Source organism: Pezoporus wallicus, unplaced genomic scaffold (assembly GCF_028554395.1).
Source record: "Pezoporus wallicus isolate ANWC-B61680 ecotype Strahan unplaced genomic scaffold, APGP_CSIRO_Pwel_v1 contig_736, whole genome shotgun sequence".
NCBI lineage: Eukaryota > Metazoa > Chordata > Aves > Psittaciformes > Psittacidae > Pezoporus > Pezoporus wallicus.
In genome coordinates, this window is record NW_026639744.1 from 381,560 (window position 1) to 398,629 (window position 17,070).

At 39.6% G+C, this 17,070-nt stretch overlaps 1 protein-coding gene across 1 annotated transcript in view; it reads left to right on the forward strand.

Moving 5' to 3' along the window:
- Positions 1–312: 312 nt before the first annotated feature.
- Positions 313–17,070, forward strand: part of LYPD6 (LY6/PLAUR domain containing 6) — a 63,381-nt gene continuing 46,623 nt past the window's right edge. Inside the window, exon 1 of the mRNA XM_057415584.1 lies at positions 313–438. The gene's annotated coding sequence lies outside the window, so the exon portion shown is untranslated. The remainder of the gene's footprint in view (positions 439–17,070) is intronic.

Genomic DNA, 17,070 nt, shown 5'->3' on the forward strand with positions numbered 1-17,070 from the left:
AGTACACAGTCAACTCATTTAAACGGGTCAAAATGCTGATGTCAGATTTTTGCAGCAAATGCCATCAAAAGAAGATTAAGATATTAAAAACAAACAAAAAAATAACCCTGGCTATTTCAAAGCACAAAGCCATTTCTGTAGGAAAATACTTGTTTGTTAACCATCTCTAGACTCTGAAACTCTCCCTAGAAGACACGCATGGTTGTACAGTGCTTGCTATGTGCAGGTGCTTCAAATTAGATAAACAAGGCCAACAGCCATCTCTTAAAAGGAGCAGGGCAACGCTTGGCCCTGGTAATACTGGTCCTGGGTTTTAGCTCATGTATCTGGGCAGGATAACCTGGAGCAAGAGCAGTTTCTTGAGTGCTTGAGCCTCTTTCTGGTCCTTGTATTTCAGCTAAGAAGGAAAATTTTCAGCTTTGGAGCTCAGAGGAAAAGGTAGGAATATTGTTGCTTACTGTAGGTTTAGGATTTGCAGTTATACAGGTCAGTGTGACCTCGATGGGGAAACTGTCAGATTCTCAGCTGGGGTAAATTTAACCTCCTGTAGGAATAAGGCAGGCACCAGGTGACTAATTAGTCTGTATTGTCTCTCTGCAGAAAGCATGTCTGGTGTTTTGTATTAACTTTTAGTGTCATCTGTTCTAATCTTGTCTTCAAGAACTCAAGAAGATGCAATAAAAACAGCCGTAAGCTTGGAGGAGAGGGTTGGGGAACACTGAGTGTATTTAGTATTCATAATTCATTATTTTAGATTGTTTAGATTTTGTGAGGTCATTTTTAACATCGTCATCAGTATTGTACTAAGCTGCTCTTAAAGGAGGGAAAACTAGATATTTGATATTTGAATAGATTTATGCAAAAAGAAAAGTAATGTTATATAGGGGTTTAAAGGTCACATTGCACAGTTCATTTGTGTTAATTTGTCACAGTCTTAGCATTTATTGTTGGGGTTTTTTTAATCTGCCCTTTTATCTGTGCCTCTGTAACCAGGGTTATGTGGTGTTGTTCTGGAATGGGAATGTTGTGGCAAAATTAACTGTATTAAGTAGAAAATACATATGTGACTGCAGGTGGAATAAACAGAATATTAAATAAGGTGAAATATAGGTGAATGGCAAGTTCACGTGCAATTATTTTCACTGAATGTTTACAAGATCTAGCTCATGTCATTTGAGAAAATAGATGTTTAGGTCTTACAAGTTAGCATTTCATCATGGCTTCTGTTTGTTGCTGATTCTGTTGTATATTCCCTCTACTCCAAAAAAAGAAAAAAATCTGTGTAGGCTATGTAGCACAGATTTGTTACTAACATCACTTCCCGACTGGTGTCTGGTTTTGGCTAGTGTTTGAAGAATTTGTTAATAGAGTCCGCACAATGCACCTGCATTTGAGTCTGAATTTGTACCAAAAAGCAAGCTGCATCTGATTTTCTTTTCTATCCGTCTGTCTATTTGGTTAATGTTCAAGTGTGTGTTAATGTGCCATTCATCACAGAGAGGCCCTTGGGGTTTTTTACTGAATTTTGCCTCTTGAGGATGCAGGAACATATTATCCTAATTTTATAGTGAGAGATTTGGACAAAGATTTGCTTAAGATTTGTGTTAGGAAGCATTTTGAATACAGGCACTTTGAGGTGAGGGGAGTGAACTAAATGCTGACTTGGAAGAATTTTGTAGCTAACTTTTCACCTGTCTCTTATTCTGAAGATAGATATTAGAAGTGATAACCTGTCTCCTGAGCTATAGCTAGGGTCCTAAGCAGCAGACTGACTTTCTGCTTTTTTTCCAGTTTTGAATTAAAATGTGGTTGCCAGATATTGTTCTGGTATTTTGCAAACACTTAGCTTTTCTTTATGCCTAGTTAACATTTATGCATATAAAGTCATATGTGCACATCTAAATGCTTGTCATGCACTATAGCTTTTGTATTTTCTTGAGGGACAAAATAGATATTTCTGTGTGTATAAGTGAGACTTCTAATTCCACCCCCCGTCTTGTGGAATGCAGATGGAGTACAGATCACTGGGAAATCCATCATAAAATATTTTTGAGTTTACCTTTTTTTGATGGACTAGTATTTCTATCTCAATATGCAGTTCATTCTTCTCTTTTTTAAACCGGGGGGGGGGGAGGGAAGGAAATACTGCCAAAGAGCCATATGATACATACATGGTTTCATGAGTTATGTTTGGAAAAGCATTTATTTTCATGACCTGGGGAAGTCTTAAAGACACTGACTGAGTGCCTTGGTCTGTTGAAGTTGATGGGAATTTGACCATGATAGGACTGGGAATTTAACCAGTCGCCATTGCTCACAGGTAGCTGCTGCTGTGCAATTAGGTAATTTATATTATTGCTTTGATTAAATAAGAGAAATCTATATATTGGCCTGTGGTAAACTGTGCTGGAGCATAGACATGGGGATGTGATCATTAGGAAGAACTTCTTAAAAGACCAAATGACTTTAAATAAGATTGGCTGCAGTCGATATATGCTCATTTAATTGGTTCTTGCAGCTGGAAAGATTTGTTTGGAAGTTGGGCCTGTGAATTGATAGCAGAAGTGACAAAACAAAGCCTTTTTTAAAAAGTAAGACTAAATTGTCATCACTGCTGAAACGCTGTGTGGATCTGACTAGATAGAGTTTTAAGAAATAACAAGAATCAAACATATGGCTTACTCTAATGCTAATAAGGTTAATGGTGCAGGAAGCCTTCAGAAATTTAAAAACTGTCTTAATTTCAGGAAAGAAAATGAAGTAATCTGAAGGCAGAAATTTCTAGAAAATGTGATCAAAATTGCATTATCCTTTGAGGTTATTTTGAAGCTCTTCCTCAACATCTCCAGCTTGTAGCTGTCATCTCTTGCACTGTGGTTCTTGCCAGCTGTGTCATTGCCAGGTCCTTGTTGTCACTTACATCCTTTAAGTTTGGACCCTGTCGTTTCAATGACGCCAAGGAGGTCTTTCTCCAAAGTGTATACTCTGGGTGTGTTCTGGAATCTTTGGAAGATAAACTTTCGGTTTAATGAGCTTTTTAATTTGTGGAGCACATGAGGATGTGTGCTTATCAGCTCTTGTGTTTCACAGACTTGTCAGCCCTCTCCTCCCACGCTCCTTTTGGGATGTCATTTATATGCTGTACAAAGTGCTCCCTCCTGTCCTTCGACTTTCTGAATGAAGTACACAGAGGAAAGCATATTAAGAAAAAAAACAAACCAAACAACCAAAAACCCAACCACAACAACAAAAAAAAACAAACCAGCAGCATTCTGGGTTTTCCTTTTTTGTTGTGGTGGTTGGTTGGTCTTGAGCTACTTTATGGCGATAGCAGCTGTGAAAATCAGTGGGTGCCTCTGGCTGCCTAAGCCGGTTAGGGAGATAGAATATAAAAATCTAAACAGGGCAGATGACAGTCATGAAAAAGACAAAATCCCCGTTGAAGGGGATAGGCTCTGCAGATATTTTGAGCCTGCAGATGTTTTCATTAGGGTTCGATCTGCAGCTGGGGGTCATCACACAGATTTTATTGGAAAGTCAGGAGCTCTCGGTCTTGAGAAAGACCAAATACAATCCTGTTTGGAAGACTGTGGTGAGATTTGTGATAAAAAGTCATGTTGCAAAAGTAAAGTAGCCAAACAAAAAGCAGTTAAAAATGCTGCGTCTGGGGGCTTGAGGTTTGGGTTTTTTTTTTGGTTGTTGTTTTCTGCTAGGCTTATACCATAAGGATATACATGCCATTGTTACACCTGGACTGGAATTTAAACCACTGCTGTACACATCACCTTATAACTAATGAGCTCAGAGGTGTTTTGTCAGGGAACGTGCAGTGTGCTCAGCATTCTATTAGACCTCAGTGACACAAACCAGTCCAATGTAGTCATTGCTTACAGCATGCTCTTTGTCAGGGCTCATCAGCATTTAAAAATTAATGCTGATATAGGGAGGCTGTCAGGCTACAGTAGCTCTACCCAAATAATCTTGTGGTAATCTTGTTTACTGTAGTCCTTTTACTAGATAGAGGTAAATTATACAAGAATAATGCAATGTGTCCCCACCTGATATTAATCAGCAATGACTAATGATGAAATCCTGTGGAGGCAAGTTTGTAGCCTCACTGGAAATGATTCCCAGTTATTCCCTGATGAAAGTGTTCTCCATTGCTGCATTTCTTAAAGTACCTTTTTTTTCTTAACTCTTTTTTAGGCATAAGAACAATTTTCTAGAGATCATGAAGATCAGGTGAATATGGTTACTCTCTACTCTTGCTTTTATTGTCTGCCGACAGGCACTTTTAAATGCTTCTCCTGGAGTAGTAACACATCCTGAAGGCCACATGCATGAGGAAGCATGTACTTTTCAGACATGTAGGACTCCATTCAGATATATAGTCTTGGGTGACATGGTTTAGCATGTGCCCATGGCAGGGGGGTTGAAACTAGATGATCTTGCAGTCTTTTCCAACCCAAACCATTCTATGATTCCATATGACCTCTCATAGCATCTTTGCCGTTTTCAAACTCCTTTACCACCCGAGTCACATAAAATGGATTTTCAGTGTAAGGCTTTGTGGCGCCTATTGAATGGTGAGGTGATTCAAGCACGAAGATGCAAAGATGTGCAGATGTTTAAAATTCAGGAATTAAAGTCATGGTATTATTTGCTCTGTAAAGGGTAAATAGTTTAAAAGTGCTTGCCTCCAGTGTTAAATATCTGATGTATTTCTTCTGTTACTGAATTCACTTTACACTTCATTTATTCAGCACTGAAAGAAAAAAACCCAAACCACCCCACCCTGGAATAAAGCCTGTTCACTTGCTTTGCCTGTTATATCTTCTGATGAAGGAAGATCATAATAAGATTTTGCTTTGCTAAACTCAGCAAAGGAGATAATACAGAAGTATTCTTGCAACTGTGTGGTTTTTTTTTCCTTTCATTCATGCCAGTAACGTTCCAGTGGACAGGAGATGTGCCTTTCACAGAACCTGGGAAGGTGGTGTTCACCAAGCAGTTCTAGAGTTCAGTCCTGAATGCTTGGCAGTAGAAAATTCATTGCTATAATTGATTAAGAACTGTGCTGAGTGCAAATGCTTTCATTCAGATTGAGAGGGCAGTTGTCACACATAGTTAGTTACCTCATATTGGCAGTAAATCAAATGTTTTAGAAATGCCCCATGGAGAACATCAGCATGAATTTTCCCTGCAGAACCCCTAAACTGGGACATCATTCCTCTCGTCTGGAAAGCAGCCCATGGAATTCGTCAGTAAAAAGGAATTCCTGGAATTAATATTTATCTCTTTGTTCTTGTGTCAGAACAGAACATAAGTGTTTTTTTTGGTGGTTGGTTTTTGGTGTTTTTTTTTGGGGGGGGGGAGGGGGGTTGTTGCTGGTTCTGTGTTGTTTTTTTTTTCTTTTGGGTGGGTGTGAGGAGTTTGGAGGAAGAAATGCAGATATGCAAAATTTTCTAATATATTCCTAAATAAGATACTGAAGAAGGAAAGTTATGCTCTCTCCTCCCATAATTAATACTTTACATAAGGAAAGCCAGCTCCAGAACTGCAATCCCCTTGTACTTTAGAAGTTGTCAAGTAAGGGTTTAGGGACAGCTTAATTGGTGCCTTGGGACTTTTACTGCCTGAATTGCTGGGTGAATGAGTATGCAAATACATAACACCCAGCCATTTGTGGATCATGTTTGGTTCAAGAGGGCATTTGCCTTTCCTAGATGCTGTGTGCTATTGGCACTTATTCAAGTTTGTTAACAAAATAAAAATCCTTCTCATGGAAAATGTATTATACTAATGAGCTTTTCTATTGTGTCATTGTTCATGATTGCTCACCAGCTCATCATCTCTTGCTCCTCAGGAGGAAGTTTTCTGCTACTTTACACTAGAGTATATAGAAAGAATAAATTGAAGTGTGGTTATGGAAAGCCCCATCAGGATATCAGGAGCTGATAATTAATTACTTTTTAAAGCCAAAGTATCCTCCTCTACTCTTTGTACTTCAGCTCCTTACAGGATATTTTTAACTAAATTGTTTAGAGCTAGAAGTAACAAGTGTCCAAATGAAAAGCTGTTTTATTTTTAGAGAAATATTATTTTATTATAATCCCGTGTCTAAACTAATTTGTGCAGGCAAGTTTCAAAGAGCTTGCTTGAACCTAATGTTTGTTTTCCTTCAGCTGATCATTAGATAGTTTTCTTCTGTCTCTTCTGAAACTGTAAATAAGTGAATTCATGCCATAAAACCCCAATAAATTATGCTTGAATATAATGCCTCTCCCTTGGTTTTTAATGCATTGATACCTCTGGTCCTTAAAGCCTTGTAGAATAACCCATTAGACTTTTTTATCTTGCCAGGCACTTAGCGAACAGCATAGCAGGCTTGGTAAGCGTTCTGTCTGTTCTACCGTAAAATGAGAGAGCGTTGAACATTCTTATTGATATGATTCTCTATTTGAAAATGAGTTTCAAGTCTAAGTAGCCTGCTAGAATCCATTAGTGCAGACAGTTTTAATAGAAATAAATCAAAACATGTATCTATCTTATTTCACTTTTGATGTACAGATATTTTGGTTAGGCTATCTTCTTGTATCACTGAAACTTTTTTCTTTTTTCCTATAATATCCTATACCAGACTCATATATGTTATAGAATCCAAGAATGGTTTGAGTTGGAAGAGACATTAAAGATCATCAAGCTTCAGGGACACCTTCCACTAGACTGGGTTGATCAAAGCCCTGTCCAACCTGGCCTTGAACACTGCCAGGGATGGGGCAGCCACAGCTTCTCTGGGCAACCTGTGCCAGGGCCTCACCACCTTCACAGGGAAGAGCTTCTTCCCAAAACCTAATCTAAATCTTCCCTCTGTCAGTTTAAAGCCATTCCCCCTTGTCCTAACCCTATGTGCCCATGTGAAAAATACATATACACATGCTTTTCTCTTTTATGTGATGTTGTAATGGCTGGATCCTGCCTAAATGGAATCATCTGGCGTTTATGAATTTAAGGTGATTTTAATATTACTTTAACCCTGTATTTGAAGAGTTAGCATAATTAAAAGTAATAAGATTCACCAGATTAAAAGAATCTGGTGAATACCTGATCATAGAACTTTCCAGGGGGTTCAGCATATGAAATTTCGTATGGAAATTTGTCTTGCTGCAGACAGTACAAGACTCTTGGTTTCAGTTGGTGGTTTGGTAATTTTTTTTGCTTTTGCTAACAATTGTGTGTTTAATTGGCTTGGTCAGTATGCATGTAGCCACTTGGGGAATTGCAGTGTCAAAACCATGTTTGTGGTTGATACCTGTGTGGAGTTGGAATTGCTGTTAGAGTTGTCTCCTAAATATATATATATAAAATGAGAATACCTTGTTTTGTGTGTTGCTGCAAGTGGATTTCATCTCCACATGAGAGAAATCTTCAGCTCTCTGCAAATTCCTTCTATTCACTCAGAAAATGCCTTGACTATTCTAAGTTTAAAAGTTTCTTTTTTAAAAGTAATACACATCTAATATAGCTTCTGCCCTACCCATCAGAAATCAGCAGTGCTAGGGGGTTTAGTTGAGTGATATTTGATTCATAATTTACTCCTTTCTCTTTGTGAATTATTTCCAGGACTAGTTGTTTTTTTTCTATTACTGCAGCTATAAATAAGTATTCCATTTACATACGTAAGTCATGTCAAAAAAATCCTAGACTTAGTCTTGACATGCAGTCACTCTCCTTTTCTTCACATATACTGATAATAATTACTAATGGCTGAAGGTTCTAAAACTCATTTGTACGCTGCTGACTCTCAGGATTTTCAGCAGCTGAAATTTTGTGCCCCTTTAAATTAAATTTTGGAAGTTAAATCTGAATGAGCGTGAAGTCAGTTGAGGGCTGGCTGAGTCTTTGTGCTCTTGTCTGCTGCGTGCCTGGCATGATTTAAAAATATGCCCATGTAGTCATGCACACCTTGAAGTGCTTGGCAACTCTACAGCACTGGTTAAGATTTACCTTTTCTCAGTTGAACTATCCTTTATACCCCTAATTTTAAGGACATGCAAAACACGAAGGGATTTTAAAATATTACTGGTATAGCTTGCATATAAGTCAGACCATCAGGTTCCTGTGCCTGTGTCTGTCAACAGCTATTTGAACTTACAAAAGCTCCTGGGATTGCCACTTGGTAAAGTTCCTTCTAAACTCTATGAATGTTCCTGAAAAGTTCTGAGTTTGTATGAAATGTTGTGATCAGTGACCTTTGTCATCTCATTTAATGGGCTGCTTCTTTTTTCTTTTAATTCAGATGTTCCCTGTTCTTATAATCAGCTTTCTATTTCACCATTCTATTGAACTTCTTTTGAGGCCAGATAGGAAATCTAACAAACCTCCAGAAAAATGTTGGATCAACGTTTTAGAATCCAAGGTTGGTCTCAGCCTACGGCTGTATACAAAAACAAATGGGAGGTCTGTAGACTCTCTAAAGGATCCACTGAAAGGTAACTTTTGTAATGGGGAGGAAGGAAGCGAAGATTATTTTTGGTAGGCTCAAATTATGCCAAGAGGTGGCCTCTCTTTCAGGAAACTTTAAGGGATGTATGGATTGGAAGAGGTTAAAGAATGCACCTCCCTCTTCACTTAACGCCTTTTCTCAGCCAGTTTGTGGGACAGGAACTAATGTTTTCAAGGTGATGTTCTTTGGATTATGCATAAAAATGGAGGTGTTCTCCCTCTGTTGTCATGGACACTGAATATTCACAAGTTGCCTTTCTGCAGTCTCATTGCTCTTAGTATTTGTTAATGTGTATTTCATAACATCATGTCCTAAAGGCTGTGTAAAGCAGGAATGTTTCTGTTGTACCCATCTCAGTATCTCAGAGTGCAGTCATGGCGATCCTCTTAACACCCCACACATGCATAGACTTGGATAAGATTTTAGGGTGGTTCTGGATCCTCAGGAAATGGACACTATAGAGGTAATACTGTGCAGCCTTGCTTACTGAGGTAGCATGCCTTTATGTATGCCTTTACACAAGTCCCTTTTTAAACTTTAGATAAAATCCTTTAGCTCTTCTTTGGCCGTTTCATTTTCTGAAAGAGATGCTTATTTTTTTCTCTCTTTACTGAAGGAGTCTCTCCTCTCCCTAAGAAGTCTCTGCTCTCCCTTTATTTTTCTCATGGCCTCATCCTAAGGAGGTCCCATTTAATTCCCCCAGAGTGGAAATCTCTCGTTTCCATTTTTCCTCCTTTGCATTGTCTTGTAAGCATAACATGCCTTTTTCATTCTGTCATAAAATTGTACTCTGTATGTATAGGCTATTATCTTTTAAAGTAATTAGTAGCCTTAGAAAATTGCTAGGTGGCTGTGGGCAAAGGAAAACTACTGAGAATACTGTTCGGGGGGGGGATGTATTTTTGACTATAAAAATCAAAAGCAAATTAAAGACAACACAAGAACTTACAGTGCTAGCCATTTTATAGTAGATGCTTCCAAAAGGCTTAATATAAGTTTATTAAACTTAGAATAAGCTATCTGTAAAATATTTCACACTTTCTTGTGTTGGTTGGAAATACAGGGTGATTATGTGGCTCTATAGGAAATGAGCTATTGATTTTTGAAACACAAAGTCAGTGTTAAACCTTTTCCCCCATCCTTCTCTATATTTGTTGATACAAAAAGGGTAAAGGTTGCTGTGGGGAGTGAAATAGGATGGTGTAAGTAGGGGATTGTAGTTTTTGGCAAGGTTGGTACTCCATGGTGCATCACAGAGTGTCAGGTATCATCCTAAGCCTAAACATCTCCTGGATCCTCAGAGAGAGCCAGCAAGATCTTTCACTGGGGAGCATTGTTTCACTGCCTTCCTCACTGAAAAATGATCTAAAGTAGGTATGGAGAAGTCCTGCTGAAGTGCACAGGTAAGGAGAGAGCAGGAAAGAGAAGTAGTGAGGAAGCATGGTGAGACTGCAGCTGCTGAGCTATTCCTGCACAGCGTGCCGCAGGGGTAGGAAGGGGCAGCCACACTCTTGAAAAGCCAATTACAGAGAAATCTGAGTTAACTTGGGAAGGAAAGGCAAAAAACAGTAGTAGCATGAGCAAACTTGACTTATGGAAATCTTCTGTATAGAGAAGGATGAAAGCACAATCTTGGTTACTGAAATTGCAGTAGCTCAGCACTTCATCGTATAACTGCAGGGTATCAGTTTGGTTTGAAACCTAAAACCATTTTGGCTAGGGCAGAGGGATAGTATTAAGATAGTTTGTAGATCCCAGTTGCAACAGTGGTTGCACTGACAAGGCACATCTGATTCAGATTTGAACAGAGTGCAGTTAACGATGCTTCTTGAGACACCTTCATTCAAGAAAGGAAGTTATCAAAAGGAAAATCAGACCATATGCAAGGACATTGGTGCTGCGTGTGTAACAGAACTTTTATCCATCTGTCATCACCCCATTCAAAGCAGTCATTATGCCTGTGCTTTGCTGCGACTGCTGTGGAATTTGCTATCCTAAGGCAAGTAATTTCAGAGCTTCCTTAACTGACCTCCAGCCCTTGCTGCCATTAAGTCCTGTAAATCTCTCTGGTATGAATCCAGCCCAGGTAGATGATTTTGGAGATAGTAACAGAGGCTGGATTGCAGTGGGGTTTGGGTTTTTTTCTGTTATTCTATTTTTGAAAGAAAGCTGAGGGAGTGTCCTTCTCCAAAGACGGTAGCGATGTGGATGAGAGAATAATAGGGTGGAATAAGCAGCTGGAAGGATTCAGAAGCTAATATACTAAATTATTTTTTTCAGGCCTTGTAATTGAAATGAAAATATTCTGATATGTTTAGCTTAGCTAAATTAGTCACAGATCACACTCGGATAACAAAGGTACAAAGTGTTTGTGGTCCTATTAAGGTCAAGTGCTCTTGTACTGGTTTTGATAAGGATGCAAAAGGCTCATGACTAGGCATGGTACTGGGATGTGAGCAACACCTGCGTGTGTTCCTTATGTGATTTTCTGTTCCATTTGTGTAATGTAGGGATAAAAGCCTCTGCATCACTCTACCTGCATTTGGGGAGCAAAACCTGTTTGACCTTAATGATAGTGAAGAACATGCTCCCTTTATGTTTCAGTCTTACTGAAGGTATTTAGCTTCTGCTTTCAATATTCATTTAGTAATTATTATATGCTAATTTTAAACTTTACAGAGTATATTGTAAAGTTGGTGCTCACACCAAAGGCCCTGTGCGTGCTGAAAGTACTTATCTAACATTTCCCCATGTAACATCTCCTGTTTCTTCTTTCTTACTTTGTTGCAAACTGCCTTAGGTGTTTTTGAGACACATTATTAGTCTTGCCTTAGAGAAGAAGCTTCCATTAAAAGCTAGGCTGCTGTTGACTGACATGGAGCCCAAATACCTTTCAGAGTATCGCTTGTTCATCTGACCTGCCTGCACTGTCTTGTTGCCCTATTCCAGGCTAGCTGTGTGCTTCTCCTCCCCATGTGTGTGATGGCCTGGGCAGCCAGTGACTGTGGTATCAAGCTGTGGTACCCCTTTAGCAACCCATGCTTATCTGAGATACAGGGGTCCAGAACTGGTGTAGAGAGACAGAGTCATTGCTCTTCACTTCTAAACCTCATTTGCATATATTGATTGATTAGTTCTAATTTTTATAATATTTGTTTTCTTTGTGATGAACCTTGAGGGAACCTGCAGCCTCTGTCTGCTTAAACTTTAAATGAAACCTACAGAAGTCTTTGTAGGATGTCATCTGCAGGCACTATTTCCATGACATCTGTCATGGGCCATCTATGATAGCAAGGACCAAGGGACAGGCGAACTTCATTTGTGGCTTTTTTTTTCCTGTGCAAAAGTTGGAGGTAAACATCTATCAAGGAGAGAAGAATTTATGTGGGGTCCTTAGGCTAGAAATACTCAAGTTTCCCTGATAGTTGCAAAGTGAAACAAAAGGATCCGTCTGAGGACAGCAAAACTTCAGAAAATAAACTGTAGATAGGTGCTGTGCAGGAAAATCCCTTTGGTTTTAAAAGAAAAAAAAAATACATTTTTGTTTTTTTTTCTCATGACTTTAATTTTTAACCAGAAAGTACCCCTATACGACACATCTATGTGTGGTATCATTAAAATAGCAATAATCTTTGTATTGCATTTATTTTTCCATACTGCAAGTCATAGTGTCATTTTTTGTGCCACCGACTTTTATGAGACATTATGAGTTGGTTATTGGTCAGTTTAGCCAGATTACACAGTATATGCGCACCAGAGGTAATTGTGTATAGCCTCGTCTTGCACAGATACCCTCCAGAACTGTGTGTACTTCAGCAGCTGCTTAAACCCCTATACTCCCTAGAATTAACTAGTAATCAGACTTCTGGCCATGGCTAATAAAATAACACTGAAAAGGTTTGCCCATCATAAAGATCTGAGGGAAAAAAAAAACAAACCACGAAACCAAGTGGTTTGAATATTTGGGTAACTCCTAGGGTTTTTTCACGATTGCACTGTGTAATTCTGTCTTTGCTCTTCTGTAAAGTACACAATTCCTGTGTCAGAGGTGTTATGGGGGTGTATCAGAAGGCACCTAGGCTGCCAAAGCTTTAGCATTTAATAGTGTAAACAGCCTTGGCCTGAATTTTTGACCATCAAAAGCAGTGTTGAGGGAATCCATTCCAGGGTGTTCAATAAGCTGGACGTCATCCCAGCCAACTTTGTGCCACCATGCAGGCAAGGCTACTCATGGCATTAAGAATCTAACTTCTGGGACAACAAAGTCCTTTCCAATCAAGAGATGAGAGGTAGTGGCTGAACTTCTCTCACTGTCAGTGAAAGACAGGCTTCTTAGGAGCAGATTTCCAAGTAGGTACATAGCAGTGTTTTTAAAGCCACCTATATTCCAAAGGAATTTTACAATACCGTTAAAAGCCCTGGCTAACATGTCAAAGCCAAATTTTCAGGTCAATAGGCTGTAAGTCAGTATAGATGCTTGAAAATATTATCCGTGGCGAATAAAGATCATAATCATTTATATTGCTAATAAATCCTTGTAGTTTTATTGCTAAAGCTGCCAGAAATGCATTAAGAATGGATTTTTGTGAGTTTTAATGATATGACTAATCCTGGCTGAATTCAAATAGGAGAACTAGCATGAACATGTATTTCTCAGTGCAAATAAAGACTGAGTAATTTGTCTCCCATGAAAAGCAGCTTTGCTAGTTTTGTACTCCTCCCTCTGATGAGCTGGTTGTCACCAGCCGTAATGCAGTAACATGAGTTTTGCCTGAAGATCCAGTGAAGTATGATACTAAGAATTTCTGTGGACTGTTTTTTTTCTGCCTTTTTTTCTTTTCTGGATATTATAACTGAAGGTCAAATAATGCTGCATGACTGATACAGAGGCCTTGAGATTATCCTGACAGTTAGATAAGGTGGATGCAGGTGACTGTGCACTGTACTGTGGGTCTGTGCCTTGTAAAGTAACTAAATGTGAAATGCAGTCTCCTCTGAAGCTCTTAAGTGCACAGCAATTACATAAAATTCGCTCAACTCTTTCTGGTATCTGTTGAAATCTAAGCGAGTAAGAATGTGGCATTAGACATTAAGATTGATAGAATCCTTGATAGGCCATAGCAGCTCAATAGCTCTGTGTTTGCTTGAAGGATTTCTTCAGTATTCCCATTGTTAGTTTAAACTTGATAAATGCAAGGAGATAGTGCAAATGGAAGGCTGGGCTATTTTGTTTAAGTGGAGGTAAGATAGTATTTTACTTGTTTGCTAGCTAGTCAAAATGGTATTATTTTTATTCTGAATATAAGCTGAAGTGTTGCAACATTCATTTTCTGGTGTTTGCTCGGTGTGCTGTTATGCCTTTTAAAAAACCAAACGTGATACTTGCCAGGGAGGGGCAATCCAAAGGCTACTCCTTTCCAAAAGCAGTGTAACCCTAGTGTTGGGCACTGATACGTGTGTAACAATGGTGTTATTCATGCTGGTCTTCAGAGATTGAAAATGAGTGATTAGATAGGCTGTCCTTCTCGGTCTGAGAAAATCGGGACTGTGCTCTTTTCCACATTTATACAGGAAAAGGTATCGGGAGGGGGGTGTGGGGGGTGTGGGTGGGAATTAGCATTTTTCAGTTCCCAGAGAGAGAAGCAAGGTCTGCTGCTGGATGTTAAAAGATTTCCTAAGTGCTGGCAATACTGAAAACCATTTGCAGAAACTGCATCTAATGTATCTAGTAATATGCTGGACCAAAATACTGATTCTGCTGATTCCGTTTTGACATCTTATTCTCTAAGGTGGCAAAGCAAAACCCGACAGTTTTGGTCTGGATGAAGTCTGAGTGCTAAGGCATCATCTCTGACATTCCTCACACTGTGGGTTTGACCCCTGAACACATGAAATAGGCCCATCTCTGTTTCCTCAAATCCAGCAAATGATGGTAACATCATCGAACTAAGACATCGTTCCTCAAACAAAGTAGTTCATGGCTTAGTACACAGAGTGAGATGGCTAAAGTTTGCTTACACAGCATTAAAGTAGGTTTTGCAAAAGCATTTCAGAGCTGATTCTTTATGAAAATTCTCATTAAAAAGTATATTTAGATTTGCAGTTTCTCCTTGTATCTGTCTTTCCAGGGATAAAATCATAGATTCACAGAATGGTTTGGGTTGGAAGGGACCTTAAAGCTCTTCCAGTTGCAATCCCCTGTCACAGGCAGAGACATCTTCCACTAGACCAGGTTGCTCAAAGCCCCGTCCAGCCTGGCGTTGAACACTGCCAGGGATGGGGCAGCCACAGCTTCTCTGGGCAACCTGTGCCAGGGCCTCACCACCCTCACAGGGAAGAACTTCTTCCTCATCTCCCCTCTGTCAGTTTAAAGCTGTTCTCCATTGTTCTACCCCCGTCTGCCCATGTCAAAAGCTCCTCTCCAGCTTTCTTTTTGGCCCTTTTAGGTACTGGAAGCTGCTCTAAGGTCTCCCTGGAGTCTTCTCTTCTCCAGGCTGAACAATCACATCTTTCTCAGCCTATGTCTGTAAGAGAGGTGCTCCAGCCCTCTGATCGTTTTTGTTGACTCCTCTGGACTCACTGCACCTCCAATACGGCGTGGCTTTGAGACGTTTCAAATGGTGTTCGGCATGTTCTGCTTGGTTTGATCCTGCCTGATGTTTGTTCATGTTGCCTTCAGACTCTGCATAGTTTTCCTGTGCTCTTCACATAGTAGATACCTGCCCAGGCCCATGTGTACACACCTGAGGGATTTAGCTTTGCTGTCTTTGATTTTGCTCCCATTCACATGTAACTAATCTGTTAATGCTACAACTTTATGAATATGAAAGAGGAAGAATTCCCTTACTGATCTTCTCATACTGAGAATATGGCTTTTATAAGCATTGCCCTTTAAAATACTCAGCCAGGTTTGAATGACTGCCTGTTTTACAGTCAGGATAACGTAGGACCTATCTGTGACAGGCTGTGTAAAGTTTGGGAACAAAAAGCAGGCGTTTGTTTGCTGTCTGTCGTGCCTTTTTCTCGCTGTATTTAAAAAATAGGCTTTTGTTTTAAGAAAACTGCTGTGGATTACTGTATTTACGGCCACTTAAAATCCATAAAGGGCTCTGGGCTTTAGCCCAGGTAGACCTAGCTTCTACAGCTGACAACATAACCTGAGTGAGAGAAGTTTGCTGATTTAGAAAAGCAAAAGAAGGATGCAATTGCATTCAAGAATGTCAGAAAACCTATTTCTAGAGGCGCAGAAGAGCGAAGGTACTGAGCTGATGTGTGTACATTAGGCATGTGGGAGTCACACATTGCCAGTGATAAAACAAGCACTGCAGAAAAAGAAAGAAGAGAAACACAGGCTTGGGTTTTCAGGAGAGTACTGACTGAAGAACATTATGAGCCCCTGTCTTCAAATTACACACTGAAGATTTTGGATAAATCGGATCCAATGTCTTCATAGGAGCAAGCTAAGTTTTGGAAAAGAACAGCTTAAGAGAAAAATCTGTGCTCAGAGGAACAAAGTTTGGCAGACTGGAAGCAAATAGTCTAAAGTCAACAGAAACATTGTCAAGATGCTGCTGGAGAGCACAGGAGTGTCACAGGGCTCCCCAGATCAGAGCCAGCACAGCTGAAAAATGCAGCTTTTAGATAAGCTGGGCATGGAGGACCAAAGATCTGGTGATCTGGAGGGGTAAACACCATCACTGAAAGGAACAGAGATCCTAAATTAAAGCTCTGGCTTAGGTACAGGGTTGAACACTGACGTCTGTCCTACTGAAGCTGAGAAAACACAGCGAACTGTTGGTTTTTTTTTTCACTACATAGAAAAAAATTAAGTGAAATCTATACATGCAGCCCATTGGAGAGGACACTATTCTGAACCATCAAAATGCCTTGGCTATTTTGCACTTGCACAGACTGCCAAATATTGTGTAGTTCAAAATGGTAGAGGATGATTTGCAAGAGGGACAACCTACCTGCAGGAGAGGTCAGAACTGGGGATTTTCTATATCTGAGCAAAAGCTCCTCTGCAGCTGTCTGAAGGGCAACAGCAAGAGGGATGTTATTAGGGATAACTGAAGGTGTCCTTCAGATGTTTGAAATGCATAATCCTAAACTACCTTTGCAGGAATGTCCATTGTCCATGGAAAGGCCAGCTGGCTATGCTTTGTTCTTGAAGTCTGGGAAAATGTCCATTAACTTGTAGTCCAGGAGAATGGCATTAATTGTGAAATCTTGAAAGTGGACATTAATAAATTTTGCCATTAATATAATATCACCCTTGTCATTAATCATGCTGCATTAGCAGAATATGCTCCTGACTAGAAGGAATTTTGTTTCGCTCGTCCTACCCCCACTGTTAAAGACTGTTATTGCTTTTCAGATTAACAAGATAAAGTATTCATTAATGAATTGGAAAACCAAGTTAGAACTCTCAAACACTATTTGCAGTGTCCCACCCTTTTGGAAAGGGGCTAGGACAGCTGGTTGTCATAAAGTTTAGCACTGTCCAAGCTGCAAGAGATGTTCCCCGAGGTGTGCAGAGATGTGCTGTTTGCAGAGGATGTTCC